Source organism: Phyllobates terribilis, unplaced genomic scaffold (genome assembly GCF_046119375.1).
Source record: "Phyllobates terribilis strain yellow unplaced genomic scaffold, ASM4611937v1 Scaffold_1__5_contigs__length_1240528914, whole genome shotgun sequence".
NCBI classification, from domain to species: Eukaryota; Metazoa; Chordata; class Amphibia; order Anura; family Dendrobatidae; genus Phyllobates; species Phyllobates terribilis.
In genome coordinates this window covers 852,682,777-852,699,148 of record NW_027362761.1, presented here as the reverse complement: position 1 = coordinate 852,699,148, position 16,372 = coordinate 852,682,777, and the positions used below count along the sequence as shown (strand labels likewise).

Here is a 16,372-nt window from a genome sequence, read left to right as displayed (position 1 = left end):
TTATTTTTGCAGGAGTAACAGGAAAAAATGGACCCCAAAATTTGTTGTGCAATTTCCCCTGAGCACGCAGATAACCCATACGTGGGGAAAAAACACTGCCTAGGCGCACGGTAGGGCTCAGAAGGGAAGGAGTGCCATTTGACTTTTTGAATGTAAAATTTACTTGAATAATTAGCGAACGCCATGTTGCGTTTGGAGAGCCCCTGATGTGCCTAAACAGTGGAAACCCCCCACAAGTGACACCATTTTGGAAACTAGACCCCTCAGGGAACTTATTTAGATGTGTGGTGAGCACTCTTAACCCCCAGGTGCTTCACATAAGTTTATAACATGGAGCCGTGAAAATAAAAAAATCAAACTTTTTCCACAAAAATTATATTTTAGCCCCAAATTTTTTATTTTCACAAGGGTAAGAGGAAAAAATGGAACGTAGCAACTGTTGTGCAATTTCTCCTGAGTATGCCAATACCCCATATGTGGGAATAATACACTGTTTGCGCGCACATCAGGGTTCAGAAGGGAAGGAGCACTGTGTGACTTTTTGAACGCAAAATTGGCTGTAATCAAGAGTGGACGCCATGTCGCATTTCGGGAGCTCCTTATGTGCCTAAATAGTGGAAACCCCCCACAATTGACTCCATTTTGGAAACTAGACCCCTCAAGTATTTTATCAAGGGGTATAGTGTACATTTTGAACCCAGAGTTACGACAGAATTTGATAACATTAGGTCATCATATTGAATAAGTTGTCATTAGTCTTGAGCGCAAGTGCTCGCTACTTGAGTTTGCATCGGGTGCTCAAGTGACATGCTCGAGTCCCTTCCCCGCATGTTCCATGGTTGTTAAACACCCAAAAAAACCATGTGGTGATCGCTCGTGCATGGCAGGCGATCCCAGCAATGTTTTTTTGGCCACGAAGCATATGGGGCAGAGACTCGAGCATGTCACTCGAGTACGATACTCGGTGCATACCCGAGCACCCAATGCAAACTCAAGTAGCGAGCACTTGCGCTCAACACTGGTCGCCATATCGTCCTCATTTTTTTTTTCTGTACTTTTGAAAAAATCCCAAACCTAATACAACCCTAACCCCAACCCTAACCATAGCTCAACCCTAACCTAGCCCAACCCTAACCCCAACCATAACCCCAACCCTAATACAACCCCAACCCTAGCCCGACCCTAACCCTAGTCCAACCCTAACCCCAACCCTAACCCCAACCCCAACCCTAGCCCAACCCTACTACAACCCCAACCCTAACCCTAACCGTAGCCCAACCCTAACCGTAGCCCAACCCTAACCCTAGCCCAACCCTAAGCCTAGCACAACCCTAACACCAACCCTAATACAAACCTAACCCTAGCACAACCCTAACCCTAGAGTTTATTTTTTTTACACAGTTCCTCGTGTGGTATAAGTGATTAGACGACTTTATTCTTCGGGTCAGTGAAATTATAGCGATACCAGATTCATATCGGGTTTTTATGATTGACAGCTGTCACACACTAAAAAACGCTTTTTTTTTTACAAAGTCTAGTTTTTGCATCGCCATATTTTGAGAGTTATAATTTTTCCATATTTTGGCCGACAAAGTCATGTGATGGCTTGTTTTTTGCAGGACAAGATGACGTTTTCAGCGGTACAATTTTTAGTTACATTCGTCTTTTTTATCGTGTGTTATTCCATTTTTTGTTTGGCAGTATGATGATAAAGCATTGTTTTTTGCTTCGTTTTTTTTTTTTTTACCGTGTTCACTAAAGGGGTTAACTAGTAGGACAGTTTCATAGGTCAGGTCATTACGGATGCGGCGATACCAAATATGTGTACTTTTATTGTTTGTTTTTTATATTCATAATAAATACACTGTGTGCAGAATTATTAGGCAAATGAGTATTTTGATCACATGATACTTTTTATACATGTTGTCCTACTCCAAGCTGCATAGGCTTGAGAGCCAACTACCAATTAAGTAAATCTGGTGATGTGCATCTCTGTAATGAGGAGGGGTGTTGACTAATGACATCAACACCCTATATAAGGTGTGCTTAATTATTAGGCAACTTCCTTTCCTTTGGCAAAATGGGTCAGAAGAGAGATTTGACGGGCTCTGAAAAGTCCAAAATTGTGAAATTTCCAAACTTTTGAAGTGTGATCACTGAACAATCAAGCGTTTCATGGCAAATAGCTAACAGGGTCGCCAAAAAAGGCGCAAAATAACTGCCCATGAATTGAGGAAAATCAAGCGTGAAGATGCCAAGATGCCATTCACCACCAGTTTTGCCATATTTCAGAGCTGTAACGTTACTGGAGTATCAAAAATCACAAGGTGTGCGATACTCAGGGACATGGCCAAGGTAAGGAAGGCTGAAAAACGACCACCTTTGAACAAGAAACATAAGATAAAACGTCAAGAATGGGCCAAGAAATATCTTAAGACTGATTTTTCAAAGGTTTTATGGACTGATGAAATGAGAGTGACTCTTGATGGGCCAGATGGATGGGCCAGAGGCTGGATCAGTAAAGGGCAGAGAGCTCCACTCCGACTCAGATGCCAGCAAGGTGGAGGTGGGGTACTGGCAGGGCCGGCTCCAGGTTTTTCTGGGCCCCGGGCGAAAGAGTCTCAGTGGGCCCTTTTAACACATACCACGATTCATGATGCACAGATACGGCGGAGAAATATATATATAGTACACAGGGCCCAGCCTGCCCCCTCATCCTTCACATATGCAGACACGCGCACACACGGTACGCAGACATATGCACGCACACACGGTACGCAGACATATGTACACACGGTACGCAGACATATGTACACACGGTACGCAGACATATGCACACATATGTACACGGTACGCAGACATATGCACGCACACATGGTACACAGACATATGTACACACGGTACGCAGACATATGCACACACACACACGGTACGCAGACATATGTACACGGTACGCAGACATATGCACGCACACACGGTACACAGACATATGTACACATGGTACGCAGACATATGCACGCACACACGGTACACAGACATATGTATACATGGTACGCAGACATATGCACACACACACGGTACGCAGACATATGTACACACTACGCAGACATATGCACGCACACACGGTACACAGACATATGCATGCACACACGGTACGCAGACATATGTACACACGGTACGCAGACATATGTACACACGGTACGCAGACATATGTACATACACACACACACGGTACGCAGACATATGTACACGGTACGCAGACATATGCACGCACACACGGTACGCAGACATATGCACGCACACACGGTAAGCAGACATGCACGCACACACGGTACGCAGACACATGCACGCACACACGGTACGCAGACATATGCACGCACACACGGTACACAGACATATGCACGCACACACGGTACACAGACATATGCACGCACACACGGTACACAGATATGTACACATACAGACATACACACATTTTTACACAAATTCTTAAAGACATATATAAAACAGACAAATATATATACACAGTCATGCATACTGACATTCACATACATGCACTCACACAGACCCATTACAAATAATTTTAATATGGGGATTGGGGAAGCCTCACTCACCTGTCCCCAGTCCAGTGTCCAGTCCAGCAGCTCCTCAGGTATGGGGCAGTGCAGGGCCCCCGGCGTGTCACAGACTTCATGGCCCTGGAACATCAGAGGGGCCCACTTGCGATCGGGTCCGGGCCCCTCCCGCCCATCTGTGCAGGACCTCCGCTCCGACGGTGTTTGATTGCCGGCACTCCCCCCAGACATGGCCGCGCGCTGTGCGGTTGTGTCTGCTAGTAATGACGCGGCAGGGGCGACACTCAAGCACAATTAAAGGTGCAGTGCCGTCGACCCTGCCGCGTCATTACTAGCAGACACAGCCGGACAGCGCGCGGCCATGTCTTGGGGGGGAGTGCCGGCAATCAAGCAGCGCCTGCGTCCCTGAACAGGTGCCGAGGAAGCGGCCAGGGCCCCGACAGTGAGTGGGCGGTGGGCCCCTCTGATTTTCCAGGGCCCCGGCACTTGCCCGGGTACGCCGGGTGCTGACGCCGGCCCTGGGTACTGGTATGGGATGGTATCATCAAAGATGAGCTTGTGGGACCTTTTCGGGTTGAGGATGGAGTGAAGCTCAACTCCCTGACCTACTGCCAGTTTCTGGAAGACAACTTCTTCAAGCAGTGGTACAGGAAGAAGTCGGTATCGTTCAAGAAAAACATGATTTTCATGCAGGACAATGCTCCATCACATGCATCCAACTACTCCACAGCGTGGCTAGCCAGTAAAGGTCTAAAAGAAGAAAAAATAATGACATGGCCCCCTTGTTCACCTGATCTGAACCCCATAGAGAACCTGTGGTCCATCATAAAATGTGACATCTATAGGGAGGGAAAACAGTACACCTCTCGGAACAGTGTCTGGGAGGCTGTGGTTGCTGCTGCACGCAATGTTGTTCGAAAACAAGAAACTGACAGAATCTATGGATGGAAGGCTGTTGAGTGTCATCATAAAGAAAGGTAGCTATATTGATCACTAATTTTTTTGGTTTTTGATTTTGCATGTCAGAAATGTTTATTTCTAAATGTTGTGCACTGATATTGGTTTACCTGGTGAAAATAAAGTGAGATGGGATTATATTTGGTTTTTATTAAGTTGCCTAAAAATTCTGCACAGTAATAGTTACCTGCACAAACAGATATCCTCCTAAGATAGCCAAATCTTAAAAAATCCCACTCCAACTTCCAAAAATATTAAGGTTGGATATTTATGAGTCTTTTGGGTTGATTGAGAACATAGTTGTTGAGCAATAATAAAAATAATCCTCTAAAATACAACTTGCCTAATAATTCAGAACACAGTGTAAATATTATGGGTTCAATATTTTTTATTTTTTGGGGATTATTTTTTTCATTTTTTTAAAATATTTTTACAATTTTTTTTTTCACTTTACTACACTTTTTTTTCTTTTACACATTGTCCCACTTTGGGACTTTCACTTTTTGCAGCCTGATCAGCTGCATTGCATAGAGAGAAGCAGCTCCCTATGCTATGCAGCCTGTCAGCGCTGCACACAGGGGAGACATTACTTTGGTCATGCACTGCGCATGACCAAAGTAACGTCCTGCCTTCTGGTGACCCGGATGTTGTCATGACGACATTGGGTCGTCATGACAACATCCGGAAGCCGCCACAGACATCGCTGGACGCCGGCAGGAGAGGTGAGTATAGCGATCACCTCCCCACTTGCCCCCGCAATGCTGCGATCGACATTGCAGCGGATAATGTGCAGGGAGCGATGCGGGACCACTCCCCGCACATAGCACCAGGTGTCAGCTGTGACAATCAGCTGACACCGGCAGCAATCGCCCTGCACCGCTTATGTGTGGGCGCGATCGCCGCACGCGTAATAGTACGCAGCTGGTCCATAAGTCCCAGGGCGCAGCTACGTACTATTACTGACCTCATCAGAAAGGAGTTAAGGGAATGTGTCACATAAATTTTTAAAAATGACAAATAATATCATACAAGGGACAAATACATACACATACAGGTGCATCTCACAAAATTTGAATATCATCAAAAAGTTAATTTATTTCAGTTCTTCAGTACAAAAAGTGAAACTCATATTATATAGAGTCATTACAAACAGAGTGATCTATTTCAAGTGTTTATTTCTGTTAATGTTGATGATTATGGCTTACAGCCAATGAATACACAAAAGTCATTATCTCAGTGAATTAAAATAATTAACAAAAAACACATGCAAAGGCTTCCTAAGCTTTTAAAAAGGTCCCTTAGTCTGTTTCAGTAGGCTCCACAATCATGAAGACTACTGAAACAGATGTCCAGAAAGCAGTCATTGACACACTCCACAAGGTCCCAGAGTTCCAATTTTCATTTGGAAATCAAGGTCCCAGAGTCTGGAGGAAGAGTGGAGAGGCCACAATCCAAGCTGCTTGACGTCTAGTGTGAAGTTTCCATAATCAGTGATGGTTTGTGGAGCCATGTCATCTGCTGGTGTAGGTCCACTGTGTTTTATCAAAACCAAAGTCAGTGCAGCTGTCTACCAGGAAATTTGAGAGCACTTCATGCTTCCCTCTGCCGACAAACTTTTTGGAGATGGAAATTTCATTCTCCAGCAGGACTTGCCACCTGTCCACACTGCCAAAAGTACCAATACCTGGTTTGGAAACAACAGTATCACTGTGCTTGATTGGCCAGCAAACTCGCCTGACCTTAACCCCATAAAGAATATATGGGGTATTGTCATGAGGAAGATGAGAGACACCAGACCCAACAATGCAGATGCGCTGAAGTCTGCTATCAAAGCAACCTGGGCTTCCATAACACCTCAGCAGTGACACAGGCTGATCGCCTCCATGCCACGCTGCATTGATGCAGTAATTAATGCAATAGGAGCCCCGACCAAGTATTGAGTGCATTTACTGAATATACATTTCAGTAGGCCAACATTTCGGATTTTAAAAACATTTTTCAAGCTGTTGTTATAAAGTATTCTAATTTACTGAGATAATGACTTTTGTGTTATCATTGACTGCAACATTAACAGAAATAAACACTTGAAATAGATCACTCTGTTTATAATGACTCTATATAATATGAGTTTCACTTTTTGTATTGAAGAACTGAAATAAATAGACTTTTTGATGATATTCTAATTTAGTGAGATGCACCTGTATTACCACCACATAGTGACCAAATACTACAATCCTAATCATTAATAAAAAAACACAATACTAATATTACCATAAGTGCCTTTATACACAAGAGCTCTGTACATAGTATAGTGTACTGACACAAGTACAAGTAATACAGGGATTACCCTGCAGCGAGATGTAGTACGGCGGTAGTTGCACTCCAGCACACGATACCCCGGAGCCCGGTGAGCAGAAGCACAAGAGGTGGGTCCTCAGACCGGGCCCCCGCTCTTTACTGCTGTTTTTTAAGGATTGACCTCAGGTTCTCAATAGTGCTGACATTTGAGGAGTTTCCTGGTCATGGACACAAAATTTCAATATTTGTTCACCAAACTAATTAGTTATCACTTTTGCCTTGTGACATGGTCTTCATCATGCTGGAAAAACATTGTTCATCACCCAATTCCTCCTGGCTCTTGGGAAGAAGTTGAACTTGGAGGATGTTTAGATACCATTCTTTATTCGTGGCAGTGTTCTTAGGCAAACTTATGACTGAGCCCTCTCATTTTGATGAAAACTAACCCCAGATATGAATGGTCTCAGTATGCTTTGCTGTTGGCATGGCACAGGACTCAGAATAGTGCTCACCTTTTCTTCTCCGAACAATTATTCTTCCTGATGTCCCAAACACCCAAACAGTCTGAAGGTGGCTTCATCAGAGAAGATAACTACTTTAGCCCTCAGTAGTCCAATTCTTGTACTTCCTGCAGAATGTCAGCCTGCATGAAGTACAGGGTTTGGACTGCAGAGGACTGGAAAAATGATTGTACAGAGCAGAAAAGATAAGTGACACCATGAGTCCTGTGTCATGTCAACGGTCAAACATCCTTAGACCATTCATCTGTGCGGTTGCTAGATCACTTGTGAGATGTGAAAAATATGTAGCTGTGTGTGTATGTACAGGGAGGAAAATAAGTATTTGATAAACTGCCAATTTTTCAAGTTTTCCCACCTACATAGAATGGAGAGGTCTGTAATTTTTACTGTAGGTACACTTCACCTGTGAGAGACAGAATCTAAAAATAAAAAAAACAGAAAATCACATTGTATGATTTTTAAATAATTAAATTGAATTTTATTGCATGAAATAAGTATTTGATCACAGACCTGTTAGTTTTGCTTTAAGAAGCCCTCTCTGCACTCATTACCTGTATTAATTGCACCTGTTTGAACTTGTTACCTGTATAAAAGACACCTTTCCATACACTCAGTCAATCAAACTCTAACTTCTCCACCGTGGCCAAGACCAAAGAGGTGTCTAAGGACACCAGGGACGAAATTATACACCTGCACAAGGCTGGGATGGGCTACAGGACAATAGGCAAGTAGCTTGGTGAGAAGGCAATAACTGTTGGCACAATTATTATAAAATGGAAGAAACGCAAAATGACTGTCAATCTTCCCCAGTCTGGGGCTCCATGCAAGATCTTGCCTCATGGGGTAAGGATGATTCTCAGAAAGGTCAGGAATCAGCCTAGAACTACATGGGAGGACCTGGTCAATGACCTGAAGTGAACTGGGACCACAGTCTCAAACATTACCGTTAGTAACACACTACACTGTCATGGATTAATATCCTGCAGGGCATGCAAGGTCCCCCTGCTCACTCCAGCACATGTCCAGGTCCATTTGAATTTTGTCAAAGACCATCTGGATGATCCAGAGGAGGCACGGGAGAAGGTCATGTGGTCAGATGAGACCAAAATATAGCTGTTTGGTATCAAATCTACTCACCATATTTGGAGGAAGAAGAAGGATGAGTACAACCCCAAGAACACCGTCCCAACCATGAAGCATGATGCGGAAAACATCATACTTTGGGGGTGCTTTTCTTCAAAGAGGACAGGACGACTGCACCGTATTGAAGGAAAGATGACTGGGGTCATGTATGGGGAGATTAAGCCAATAACCTCTTTCCCTCAGTAAGAGCATTGAAGATGGGTTGTGGCTGGGTCTTCCAGCATGACAATAACCCGAAACACACAGCCAGGACAACTAAGAAGCATTTCAAGGTCCTGGAGTGGCCTAGCCAGTCTCCAGACCTGAACCCAATAGAAAATCTTTGGAGGGAGTTGAAACTCAATGTTGCCCAGCGACAGCCCCGAAACCTGAAAGATCTGGAGAAGATCTGTATGGAGGAATAGGCCAAAATCCTTGCTGCAATGTGTGCAAACCTGGTCAAGAACTACAGGAAACGTCTGACCTCTGTAATTGAAAACAAAGGTTTCTGTATAAAATATTAAGTTCTGTTTATCTATTGTATCAAATACTTATTTCATGCAAAAAAAATGCTAATTAATTATGTAAAAATCATACAGTGTGATTTTCTGGATTTTTTTTTTTACGATTCTGTCTCTCGCACTAGAAGTGTACCTACGATAAAAATTACAGACCGCTGCATTCTTTGTAGGTGGGAAAGCGTGCAAAATCGGCAGTGTATCAAATACTTATTTTCCTCACTGTATATAATGTAGAGCTACACGGCAACTGGTGGCAATGCAACAGTAGGACTGTATATGTTGTGTTACCAGGTGCAACAAATGATAATGAAAGTGGTCATGCAGAAATCCAATGGGGTTGGATTTCTTATGACTAGTTGTGGCTGCAGCAACCTATGGTCACTTCACTATAATTAGTTGCACTGTAGTAGCTTAACATTGCAATCTTATGTCATGTGACTACAATTCGCTATGTAGCGCTTACCATAATCTTGGAGAGGGACGGTGCAGTTTTGTACATATTAGTTTTCAGAGATGTTGGAGTTCATATGGAAATGAAGTTGGGTGTAAATGCCGACATAAATCCTTCCTGCTGGCAAGTGTTTCGTAACGTACAGTAACTTGCTGTCTCTTCCCCAGCATATTCAAGGTTCAGCCCTTCATATGGATCTCACTGGAAATAGCAAGAATACAATTTTTATTTCCTACTTTATTGGCCACATCTGCAAAAAGCTTCTTCCTATGCCCCTCACCTAGAGTCACAGTGTTAAATAAAACCACTCTCCATCTCACAATAAAAATGTAACAATAAATGTATAACGGGAATTTGAAATACCGGATGTACTCCTTTCTAGTCTTTCTGGTGCAGTTCCTCCAATTTGCAGTCCTCTCTAAAAGCTTGTAAAATGACTGAAAGCATCCTCTATTCATAGTGTATTCTATAAGTCTGAAATGCTCCCCTTACTACGGACCGTTCCATCAAAGAGCAGGTAGGAGTCTCTCAGACTAGACTATACACACTGTGCTCCGGATGTCCAAGACCCTTCCCACTGGCATAGATGGACCAAAAGCAATGGGAGACTTCTAGAGCACTGTACTTAGCGAATGCTGGCTGCCAATTTATTTGAAGGTAGGACTGGGAATCATAGAACAGTGCCAGAAAGAATAAAAAAATAGGGCACCAGGTTTTTCATTTGTGGGTTATTTATTTATTGTAATGTTTTTGCTGTGAGGTGGCGGGCTTCTTTAACCCTTTCTACCCCGAGCCTGTTTTCACGTTCCTGACCGGGCCAATTTTTACAATTCTGACCACTGTCACTTTATGAGGTAATAACTCTGGAACGCTTCAACGGATTCGGCTGATTCTTGCACTGTTTTTTTCCTGACGTATTGTACTTCATAATAGTGGGAAAATTTATTTGATATGACTTGTGTTAATTTGAGAAAAAATTGGAAATTTGGTGAAAAGTTTGAAAAGTTTGCAACTTTCAAATTTTTTATTTTTACGCCCTTAAATCAAATAGATATGTCACGCAAAATAGTTAATAAATAACATTTCCCACATGTCTACTTTACATCAGCACAATTTTTGAAACAGATTTTTTTTTGTTAGGAAGTTAGAAGGGTTAAAAATTGACCAGCGATTTCTCATTTTTACAACAAAATATACAAAACCATTTTTTTTAGGGACCACTTCACCTTTGAAATGACTTTGAGGGGCCTATATGACAGAAAATACCCAAAAGAGACGCCACTCTAAAAACTGCACCCCTCAAGGTGCTCAAAATCACATTTAAGCTGTTTATTAATCCTTTAGGTGCTACACAGGAATTCATGGAATGTGGAAGGAAAAAATTAACATTTAACTTTTTTCACCAAAAATTTTACTTTAGACCCGATTTTTTTTTTTATTTTCACAAAGGTAACAAAAGAAAATGGACCCCAGATTTGTTGTGACATTTCTCCTGAGCATGCTGATACCCCTTATGTGGGGGAAAACTACTGTTTTGGCCCACGGCAGGGCTCAGAAGGGAAGGAGCGTCGTTTGTCGCTTTTGAAGAGCCCCTGATGTGCCTAAACAGTGGAAACCCCCCACAAGTGACCCCATTTTGGAAACTAGACCCCTCAAGGAACTTATCTAGATGTGTGGTGAACCCCCAAGTGCTTCACAGAAGTTTATAACGTTGGGCCGTTAAAATAAATGAATCACATTTTTCCCACAAAAAATGTTCTTTTAGCCCTACATTTTTTATTTTCACAAAGAATATAGGAAAAAATTTACCCCAAAATTTGTTGTGCAATTTCTCAAGTAAGCGGATACCCCATATGTGGGGGAAAACTACTTTTTGTGTGCACAGCAGGGCTCAGAAAGGAAAGAGTGACGTTTTGGAATGCAGACTTTGATGGAATGGTCTGTGTATGTCATGTTGCATTTTCATAAGGGTAACAGGAGAAATTGCACCATGCCATTTGTTGTGCAATTTCTCCTGAGTAAGCCGATACCCCATATGTGGGAGAAAAACCACTGTTCGGGAGCACGGCAGGGTTTGGAAGGGAATGAGCGCCATTTCACTTTTTCAATGTTAAATTTGCTTGAATAATTAACAGACGTCATGTTGCGTCTGGAGAGCCCCTGATGTGCCTAAACAGTGGAAACCCCCCACAATTGACACCATTTTAGAAACTAGACCCCTCAAGGAATTTATCCAGATGTGTAGTGAGCACCTTGAACCCACAGGTGCTTCACAGAATTTTACATTGATCTGTGAAAATTAAAAAAAATGTTGTTTTAATTGTTTTAGCCATACAATTTTTTCATTTTCACAAGTATAGCAGGAGAAAATGGACCCCAAAATTTGTTGTGCAATTTCTCCTGAGTATGACGATACCCCATATGTGGTTGAAAACTACTTTTGAGGCACAGTGCAAAGCTCAGAAAGGAAGAAGCGCCATATCAGAGTTGAGATTTTGTTGGACTGGTTTGAGGGTGCCATGTCACATTGGCAGAGCCCCTGAGGTGCCAGAACAGCATAATTGACCTCATTTTACAAGCTACACCTCTCAATTAATTAATTTAGGGGTGCAGTGATCATATTGACACCATGATTATGTTACAGCTTTTTATACCATTGGGCAGTGAAGATAAAATAACTACATTTTTACTACCAAAATTTTATGTTAGCCCCAGATTTTACATTTTCATACTGGGAAATGCGTAGAAATGGCACCAAAATGTGTCACACAATTTCTGCTGAATGTAGAAATATCCCATATGTGACTGTACAGTATTGCTTAGCCACACGGCGAGACTCAGGAGGGACAGAGAGCTATATGCCTCCTGGAGCACAGATTTTTCTAGAATAGTTTGCGGACTCCATATACAGAACCACAAGGGCTAGAAGAGCAGATTTCTCCCTCAAGTGACCCCATTTTTGAAATTATACCTCTTTGGGAATTTATCTACCGATGTAGTGACGATTTTGACTCCATGGTTGCTTTCCAGAAACAAGCGGCAGTGGATGTTGCTGAGTGAAAATTGCAAACTGCCATTGTAGTGAAAAGTACATAGTAGTGAACAGTACGTTGTAGTGACCAGTACGTCATGCCCTGTTTGTGCTTCTGGAGACACGCACCCATAAATTAGGCAAGTTTTCATTGCTACAGAAATGCCAAACATGTGGATGCTAAATGAGATTTAGGCACACTGTTGGGGCTCAGAAGGGAGGGGGCATTTGGATGTGGGAGCGCAGAAATGACTACATTTCTTTAGGGGGTAAGGAGCCATAGCACTTTTCCATAGCCTTTGTACTACCAGTAACATGGACGCTCCCTGTATTTCAGTTAACAGATGACAGACCTGAGTGGCGACTAGCTTTTTTTGTGGATTGAGTTGAAGCTTTTATTGCGAACATTTTAGATAACATTTTGGATCACATTTATCCAGCGCTCTACGCTGAGCACTTACTTTGAGGTTTCCATCTAAATCACCGTTCCTCTTGCAGTATAAGTGATTAGACGACTTTATTCTTCGGGTACGAGCAATTACAGCACTACTAGATTTTTATCGGGTTTTTATGTTTGGCTGATGTCACACACTAAAATATGCTTTTTATTGCGCATCCTTGTATTTTAAGAGCTATAATTTTTTCATATTTCTGCCGACAGAGTCATGTGAGGGCTTGTTTTTTGCTGGACAAGTTGACGTTTTTACTGGTACCATTTTCGGGCACATAACATTTTTTGATCGCTTTCTATTCCGATTTTTTTCAAGGCAGAATGAACAAAAACCAGCAATTCAGGAATTGTTTTTTTTATTTTTTATTTATGTCTTTCCGCGTGTGCTAAAATTAATGAGGCAGCTTTATTCTTTGGGTCAGTACAATTACAGCAATACCACATTTATATCGTTTTTTTTGTGTTTTGGCACATTTACACAATAAAAATTATTTTATAGAAAAAATAAATATTTTTGCATGGCCTGATTCTGGGAGATGTTACTTTTTTCCTTTTTCTGTTGATGGAGCTGTTTGGTAGCTTGTTTTTTGTGGGACAAGATAACGTTTTCAGTGATACCATTTTTATTTACATTTGTCTTTTTGATCGCGTTTTATTCCACTTTATGTTTGGCAGTATGATGATGAAGCATAGGTTTTGGCCTTCTTTTTTTTTACAAAGTTGACTGAAGAGGTTAACTAGTGGTACAGTTCCATAGGTCGGGTCGTTACGCGGCGGTACTAAATATGTGTACCTTTTTTTTTTACACAAATAAATGTATTTATTGGATTAATATTTTTTCTTTTTTTTGTTCTTTATTTTGTGATTTTTGTTTTATATTTTTACAATTTTTAATAACTTCTTTTAAACTTTTTTACCTTGTCTCACTATGGGACATCAACTTTGCACTGATCTGATCGTTTATCTAATACTCTGTAATGCTTTTTCATCGCAGGGCATTAGATGGGCGTCTCTCACACAAGGGAGGAGGCGTGTCAGCTCCTGCTCTGGGCAGGAGCTTACAGCCCACCACCCCTGGGTGACCCTGTGGCCATCTTTCGGCCCAGGGTCACCATGGAGACCATAAGCACAACGCAATCTCCATCCCGTTGTGCTGATGGGAGCAGAGAGGTAGCAGTTGTCACTACGGACAGCGGCAGCAGAGGGGCTAAACACCCGCGATTGGTGCTAGCACCGATCGTGGGCGTTTCTGCAGGGTGTCAGCTCTCATATAGAGCTGACATCTACACTCGATCACAGCGGAGCTCAGCATTAGGCCACGCGATCGTGAAGAAGTATATGTACGGCGGTTTGCTGGAACGCAGCTCCTGCAGTGCCTTACATATACAGGGAAGAAGTTAAAGTGTAATCATCATTTTAATTTCTATGTCATAAATCAAGAGAATCCATAAAAATAAGAAACTTTGTAATATATCTTATCAGAGAAATCTGCTTCTTTCTTTGTCAGGACTGATCATTCATTCTCAAACTTCTCAATTGTCATTACTGAACATAGATTCCACCTGTAAATTGAGATTTTTGAGAATGGATGATCAGTCTCCTGGAGGAGAAGGAAGCAGATCTCTCTGATTAAATATATTACAAAGTGTAAAAAAGTTATTCTGTTTTCCAGGAATTGCCAGTATATGAGGCAAAGATACCCTACCCCATAAATGTGAAGTATTATTGCTTGTGGTATTCTTTGCTTTAAGCCAGACAAACACTAAGTGGTAAAAGAAGAGATTTAGCAAAAAGAGAAATATTAATGACCTAATGTGAATTTGGTTTCATAATTCACAGGAAATTGATCTTTTTTAATCTAGTTAATACCCAGTAACATGTTGGGATATGTTATATGTATGATAATGTATTGCATTTTACACTGTGGATGTTAAAGGCATCAGTTTATCAGTTTGATGGGTCATGGAAAGAAGCTTCATTTGACATTAGGTTCAGGTAACATCCGGGCAGCTAAACTTAGAATCAGAGTCATTTATACCAGTGGAACGAAATGCATCTTGATCAACACTACAGGAGGACGAGAGAGCTTACTAAGCCTTTACTAAGCCTTATATCCACTCATACTGTACTCGCTTGAAAAGATCAATGTTAAAATTTTGCTTACATATTTTTTAAACATGCAATACTGTGCAAAAGTTTTAGGCAGATGTGGAAAACAATGCTGGAATATAAGAATGCTTTTAAAATTAGAAGTGTTAATCGTTTGTTTTTATCAATTAATAAAATGCAAAGTGAATGAACAAAAGAGAAATCTAAATCTAATCAATATTTGGTATGACCACGCTTTACCTTCAACACAGCATCAAAGCACACTTATAAACAGTGTTGAAGGAACTCAGTATGGAGTTATGCCAAACATATCGGAGAACTAACCACATATCTTCTGTGGATTTAGGCTTGTGGAAATTCTTCTCTGTAATCTCAGATAGACTGAATGATGTGGAGATCAGGGCTCTGTGGTTGCCATATCATCACTTCCAGGACTCATTGTTCTTCTTTATGCTGAAGATAATTATTAATGACACTGGCTGTATATTTGGAGTCATTGACCTGCTGAGGAATAAATTTGGAGCCAGACGCCTCCCTGATGGTATTGTATGATGGATAATTATCTGCTTGTTTTTCTTAGCATTGTGGACATCATTCATTTTTACCAAATCGCCAATTCAATTATCCAGCCCTAAACCAAACTTGCAAGGACCCTCCACCATTTTTCACTGTTCCCTACAAACAATAATTATTATACCACTCTCCAGCCCTTTTGCAAACAAACTGTTATGTGTTACAGCCAAATATTTTATATTTTGGCTCATCAGTCCAGAGCGTCTGCTACCATTTTGTTTGCACTCCACTTCCTATGCTTTCTTACATACAGTACAGACCAAAAGTTTGGACACACCTTCTCATTTAAAGATTTTTCTGTATTTTCATGACTATGAAAATTGTACATTCACACTGAAGGCATCAAAACTATGAATTAACACATGTAGAATTATATACTTAACAAAAAAGTGTGAAACAACTGAAAATATGTCTTATATTCTAGGTTCTTTAAAGTAGCCACCTTTTGCTTTGATGACTGTTTTGCACACTCTTGGCATTCTCTTGATGAGCTTCAAGAGGTAGTCACCGGAAATGGTCTTCCAACAATCTTGAAGGAGTTCCCAGAGATGCTTAGCACTTGTTGGCCCTTTTGCCTTCACTCTGAGGTCCAGCTCACCCCAAACCATCTGGATTGGGTTCAGGTCTGGTGACTGTGGAGGCCAGGCCATCTGGCGTAGCACCCCATCACTCTCCCTCTTGGTCAAATAGCCCTTACACAGCCTGGAGGTGTGTTTGGGGTCATTGTCCTGTTGAAAAATAAATGGTGGTCCAACTAAACGCA

The 16,372-nt window shown here is 41.6% G+C and overlaps 1 long non-coding RNA gene across 1 annotated transcript in view; it reads left to right on the top strand.

Annotated features, from left to right (window-relative positions):
- LOC141153586 (uncharacterized) overlaps nt 1-16,372 on the top strand; it is a 104,065-nt gene that overhangs the window by 29,143 nt on the left and 58,550 nt on the right. The gene's annotated exons all lie outside the window — the stretch shown is intronic.